Genomic DNA, 6,794 nt, shown 5'->3' with positions numbered 1-6,794 from the left:
GACGCTTTGGCCGAGTGGTTAGGCGTGTGCCTGCTAAGTACATGGGGTTTCCCGCGAGAGTTCGAATCTCTCAGGCGTCGTCTCTTTTTCCTTTTTTTTTCCGCTGATTTGAGATGTGATCGTTTATATTTTCTCTTTGGGTACATAATTTTGATTTATATGTAATTACATGATTTTGATAATGTATAATTATGCAAGCTCTAATTGTGGTTTAATGTATACTTGAACTTTAATTTTGATTTAATCATACACATTTAAAGAATAAATACATCGATTTATTTTTATATTAGATAAATATAATTATTTATGCATGCAATATATAAATATAAATGATGTTATATCATAATTATGTTAATAATGTACAAAATTGGATCAATCAAAATTCTATTTATAAATTACACAAATCAAATTCACGTGTATTATTGCATATTAACTATAGTTTATGTATAGTTTTGGGATTTATCCCTATTTATATTTTAGAACTTGTCCATGTTGATTTATATTTTTTTTAGTTGGTCTTTGAATTAGACTTGTCCATAAATTGGGTCACCCAACACAGTTCGAAGGTCCACCCAAAGTGGAGAGTTTGGACAAAAATATAAGTCTAAAATAGACTTGGATAAAAATAAGGCTTATTTAGAAAAAAGACATTGCCTTGGTAAGGTTTTTTGGACTCAAGCCCGATCTGGCTGTGCAAAAAATCCTATTATTTTCTCATTATTTTGTTGTCATTTCACTATTATATTACTATTATTTTATTGTTATTATTTGGATATTGTATAATTCTGTTAATTTTGATACTATTTAGAGATATTTATTTATAAGTTGCACCTTAATATATTTTTTTTGTAATTTATTTTAATTTGTTAAAATATTTATTTGAAGACAGGAAGAAGCACTTATCTATTAGGAGTGTAGGATTTGTTGCAAAGCGGTGGAGGAGACTGCGGGAGATGAACAACTGAGGAAACCCAAGCATCGGAAATGAAGATTACTTCAGTTAATAGGCGTCCATTTTTGAGGGATGATCGATGGGGATTGCAAGAGATATGGGAAGTTGAGAGGAATGGGTCTCAAAAGATGATGACTCGTAGTCCTAAGAAGTTGTTCTTTGTGGAAGAAATGAATTGAGAAAGTAACTCCTGCTGCTTCTATTGTCAATTACATTACCGATGGGTTGGAGTATTAATGGGGGGTGTGGGTTTTTTCTTTTGTTTGTTTGATTTTCCTTTTTGCTGTATAGTGCTTTACTTAATAATTCCATCCGATTTTCAAAAAAAAAAGAAATTTAGTGTTTTTTATTTATTATATATAATTTTTATTTTTATATAAAATAATTTTAATATGACTAGGTCCGGTCCAATTTTAATATTTTATTTGGGTCGAGTTTAAGCAATTTTAGGCTCAATTTTCGAGTTGGGTCAACCTATCGATTGGGCTTAGAATTTTGTTAGGGACTGGTCCATGGACAACTTTAAATTAAATTTGGCTATGTTAATTAGGTTATACTTTCGGATTACACTATTGATTTATATTTATGTAACGTTGCTAATTAATTTAATAGTGTCATGTGATAGCTTTTAATATGTCACGTGATAATATAAATTAAAAAATTTAAATATTACTTGAATTTGATGGTGATGGCGATGCTGATGTGTCATACTATATTTCACAAATTAAACTATAATGTTTTTTAGTATGTTAAAGTATTCAAAATGAACCCGTGTGTTGGTCTGATGGGGTTAGGGTGTTCATTGCCCAAGTGTGACCTAATTCGAGTCACGCTAGTCGCGTTGCTGATATAATTCAAAAAAAAAAGAACATTCAAATAGCTCTCTTGGAATATTTTAAATAATTATACAAGTAATATTTTAATCACAAATACCCATTCAATATTACAGTTTAACTATCGTTTAGTTTGTATTAATTAATTAATCACATTTCATTCCGTTTAGTAATAGGGTATGGCTTTCCGGGTTCAAGAAAATCATATATGATGGATGATTTTGTTAATTTAAAGTTGATGAAAAGTTGTGTTTGTTTATTAGTGGGTGAAAATAGTTAATCCATCGATATATATTACATATCTGTTCACAAGTGTTATATATTTATTTGTTATAAAGATATCTCTCTTCACAATATAAGGATTTTTGTACAGAGTTATAATCACTGTCTTTAAAGTTCATTTGGTTTTTTACTACTCTTGATATATTTCAGTATTTACTGCAATTCGTAGTTATGGAAAACCAGAACAAGGCAGGCGAACATTTTCCAACGTCTTACCCCAATCGAAGTGGAGAAACGCATATATTGTTCTTTTACACCGTGGTTGCGGAGTTCTTTGAGTTTGAAGAAGGTCGTCAATTTTTATGGATGTTACGGATAATTTAGGAAAGAATGGACATTCGTTGGCACATTTCATGCCAACATATTGTCGAAAACCATGTCTCCATAAGTTGGGCGCAATTTTCACTTGAAAGGGATTAAAAGCGAATGACGAAGTTACTTTTACTGAAAAACCCCAAGGTAATGGACCTTGGAAAAATTCAAGTTGTAATCAGCGAAAATCAGATTGTTTGGGCAAGATATATGGGGAGAACTTACGGTGTAAATTGTGAAATTCATGTTGGGGAGCCACCACAATAAAATAGGTATTAATGCTATATGTTTAATGTACCAATTTTCATAATATTAATAAAACCCGTGGTTCTAATATATATTTTCTTTTTTTTTTATTAATCTCTTTTTATTATACAATGTATTATGAAAAAATGAAATTCATTTAGTGTTAAACCGTTTGAAGGATTTTTTTGAAAACTTTTTAAAGTAAGTCAATTTTATTAATTAAATATAAAATTAATTTGGTTACCAAATTAATTTTTATATTTTAATTAATAAAATTGACTTTACTTGTCATAGTGTCATAGTTTAAACTACTTGGATTGAAGTTTTTATTATCTAGTTTATATTATCAATTCATATCAAGTGTTTAACATATTTTTCATTAAATTACTTGAATATTATTTTCTTCTTTAATTTCAAAGAAAAGAATTGTTGGTTGTGCATGGATGCAGGGATCATTCCAATGAAGAATAGAAATTATATTCCCATAACTACTCATCATTAAGTATCATGTGGGTAGGGATAGTGCGGTATACACTTGACTGATGCTTTGGCCGAGTGGTTAAGGCGTGTGCCTGCTAAGTACATGGGGTTTCCCGCGAGAGTTCGAATCTCTCAGGAGTCGTCTCTTTTTCCTTTTATTTCCTCTCTACTCTGATTTTCCTTTTTTTCTTTTAACTTTTTTATAGCACACATGCAACGTGAAATGTGAAGATGACGAAATAGAAATTCCTTAATATAAATACCAATAAATGTATCTTTTCATAGAGAATTAGTATTTTTTATTCATTAGGTTTACATTATAAAATAAAAATTAATTATATCTAGATATATTCATGAGCCTAACAATGTACACTAAATTTAGTACATTGCATTCTTATCGAGCTTAATTATAGTAATATGTTTAAATTTTAATTAACTAAACTATTTACAAGGTCTGCCAAGTTAATTTCAAGATTCCAATCATATAATCAACTACATTACTTGGTAATATATCAACTGCATTTTCTGTCCGCAGTAATTTTCTTACGATTCTTGGGTATGTATTTTCTTGTGACCAAGATCTCTCAAGACAAAAGACAATCGACTTACATCAAACTCAATTTAAAGAAATAAAACTTAATGTTAATATAAGCCATTCTTATTTTAATATTAAAAAAAATTATTTCACATTTAAAATTTCCAAAAAATTGTGTTTCTCCTTTCTTTTTCTTTTTTTTTGTTAAAACTACGTTGCTAAAAAATTTCCCACTCACGTTATTGACTGTGGAAATCATATTATACTTTAAATTAAATATTTAATTAAATAACATAATTATAAAAGTATTAAATAACATAATTATAAAGTACCATGTCATCGACTTATTTTATCCTTTCCCAGTTGCATCTTTTTACTGATTGTTCTTGCGGCTGTTCATTCAGGAAACAACGCCTGAGAATATGCGGGGATCAAATGTACATTTGTACTATCACTGTACAAAGAATTCTATGGCAAATGTCGTCGACAACACATTTCAATCAACTGGTGAATGTATGTGATCTCCTAGCTTCACTATTTACACGTACATCCCTTTCTCCGTGCTTCTTCACCTACTACCATATACTTGTATCAGTAATAGCCAGAAATTAGCATGAGTAAGTAGCTTTGTGGCACCCGACCCAGAAAGTGTTACCTATAGAAACCAAAGCAAGTAAACAGAACTAATTATACATATTGTTTTGAGTTTATTATGATTGAATATATTATCACATGATATATTATGCACATAATAATCGGCCATTTTACCAGAAAAGCTCTTTTTTTAAAAAATTACCGAAATGGGCCACATTTTAATTATTTACCGGAATGGGCCATCCGCGAATCGCGCCACGTAAGCGCGATGTCAGGGTACGTGACAGATCATCTTCCGCAGAGCGACCTGCGACGTGGACGCGATGAGACGCGCGCGTGCAGTACCCAATGGTAAAAATTTGACCGTTGCCCCCCCCACGGTCATTTTTTTTTTACTATAAAACCTTACCCCTTATTTTTTCACAAACATTTCTCTCATTTCCTTCCAAATTCTCTCAATTTCCTTCCAATTCTCTTAACTCTCAATTCCTTCCAATCCTCTCATTTCCTTCAAAAAATCTCTCAATCCATATTAATTTCTTTTTCCATTCATTTCATTTTTTAAAGAAATTTTAATATTTTTATTTTTTAATAATTTTAATAATTTTATATTTTCAACAATGGTCGGATCATTAATTCGTCTTGTAGGAATCACATATCGGTGGAGCAAATGAAATGGTAAGTATTAAATTTAATTTTAAATTTTATTTAAGACATTTTTTTTATGTATTTTAGATAATTATTAATTTATTTTTTGTTATAAAAGTTTAAAGATCGGATTTGGATGCAATATTCGATATGCATGGTCCTCCATCACCGTTAGTAGAGAACTACCTGCGGGAAGCGGGTTTTGGCACGTGGCGACGGTAGCGGGGTGCGTTGGAGGAAATGATTCACTTTTAATATTTTAGAAACGTAAAAATTATTTCTTATGCCACTGTAGTGAATCGCGTCCAGAGGGCCGATTTACAATTTTTCTCTATGATCTGGTAGAAGATTTTATTTGCGAGACGTCCTCGAATATTTTTCGGGAACCTAAAAGCTTATACCCTAAAAAAAAAAAACGTAAATAACGTCAATCGATCCCGAAAGGCTACGTGGCAATCATCGCGTCTTGAGGGCGTATTCCTCACGTCAGCAGGTCGCTGACGTGGACGCGATGATCTGTCATGTACCTACATCGCGTTACGTGCAGCGATTTCCGGAAATGCCATTCCGGAAAATTAAAAAGTGGCCCCATTTCGGTAATTTAAAAAAAAAGACTTTTTTGGTAAAATGGCCCTATAATCATTACATTTGTATTTGCTTCCAATAACAATAAGTCCTTAAATATGTATAATTATCGAATATTAATACAAAGTTCTTAGCCAACATTTGCCCATTTTATTGTGATTTTTTCTTCTTGATCAATTGCTAGGCATGCGGGTGCGCTTCTTCAATCTATCTCATCCAATGGCTTGAATTTCCTCCAAAAGACTCGAAAACCATCCATTTCTTAGCATTGTCTTTCTCTCCATCCCATCGGTAAGTGATTTTGTTTCGAGAAGTTCTCGATCAATCTCAGAATTCGTCTACATGTCGATATACAAATCTGCTGCATTACTTGGCAACTTTTCTCGCAAGGAAACCATGATAAATTTCCCAGAATCTTTGTTTCGCTTCATGGAGGCTGTTAACCAACCGATCTCCTATTTGAACACTTTGTCATGTTCATACAAATTCTTCTTTGACTCAACAAATCTTTCCATGGCATTGCACCACTTCGATGCAAATGTTTTCTCCCATGCATGGTTCAAGTTTGGATGAGTAGTCATTTGTCTGGAGTAACTTAGTTGACGATTATTCCCTCTTTGACAATATGACTCCCTCTTTGACGATATGAATTTTTCTGTTTGAAAAAAGAAAATTAAATAAGAAAGTGAATATTGTTGTAAAACATGATAGACTTTGAACGTGTAGATGCTTTCCATAAGCTTCAATTCCAAGTAGAATTGTGAAAATGACGAATAGAAAATCATTTATATAATTATCCAAATAGATGTATCTTTCTGTAAATATATGTATCTTTAAAAGATTCCTTCATGGTTATGTTTTATAAATTAACTTTGTATAGATTATGTGTTTGTACGATATTTACATACAAAGTTACGTACAAGTTATGTCTTATGATATTATTATTCATTAATTAATAAGTATAATATATTTATTTTCTAGATAAGTAAAATTCAAAAAATTATAAACTTTTTTATTTTCTTTTCATATTTACATTTGTAGATGTCGTATTTATAATCATTTGGTCGTCGCATAGGTAAATAATAATAATTTTTTTCAATCAATTTTTGTTTTAGTCATTATATTCAATTTGATGTTAATTTTTTTATTCACTAGTTATTTTTGTGTTGATTGAAATCCTTAATTTTTCATCTTATGGTGTATGGTTTTGTTTTTTTTAATAGATGTAAAAATCCATAAACTTAAAATTTAATTATATCTAGTATTTGAGCTAACGATCACTTGGTAGGAAGGGTGGAGCCTCTCGTACCTCCATCTTTATTTCCTA

The 6,794-nt window shown here is 30.8% G+C and overlaps 2 non-coding genes across 2 annotated transcripts; both read left to right on the top strand.

Annotated features, from left to right (window-relative positions):
- TRNAS-GCU (transfer RNA serine (anticodon GCU)) lies at positions 1-80 on the top strand. Its single transcript has one exon. It is a non-coding gene; the product is annotated as a tRNA-Ser (tRNA).
- A 3,082-nt stretch (positions 81-3,162) lies between these two features.
- TRNAS-GCU (transfer RNA serine (anticodon GCU)) lies at positions 3,163-3,247 on the top strand. The gene has a single exon. It is a non-coding gene; the product is annotated as a tRNA-Ser (tRNA).
- Positions 3,248-6,794: the final 3,547 nt, after the last annotated feature.

Source organism: Gossypium hirsutum, unplaced genomic scaffold (assembly GCF_007990345.1).
Source record: "Gossypium hirsutum isolate 1008001.06 unplaced genomic scaffold, Gossypium_hirsutum_v2.1 scaffold_139, whole genome shotgun sequence".
Classification (NCBI taxonomy): Eukaryota; Viridiplantae; Streptophyta; class Magnoliopsida; order Malvales; family Malvaceae; genus Gossypium; species Gossypium hirsutum.
This window is presented reverse-complemented; position numbering and strand designations above follow the sequence as displayed.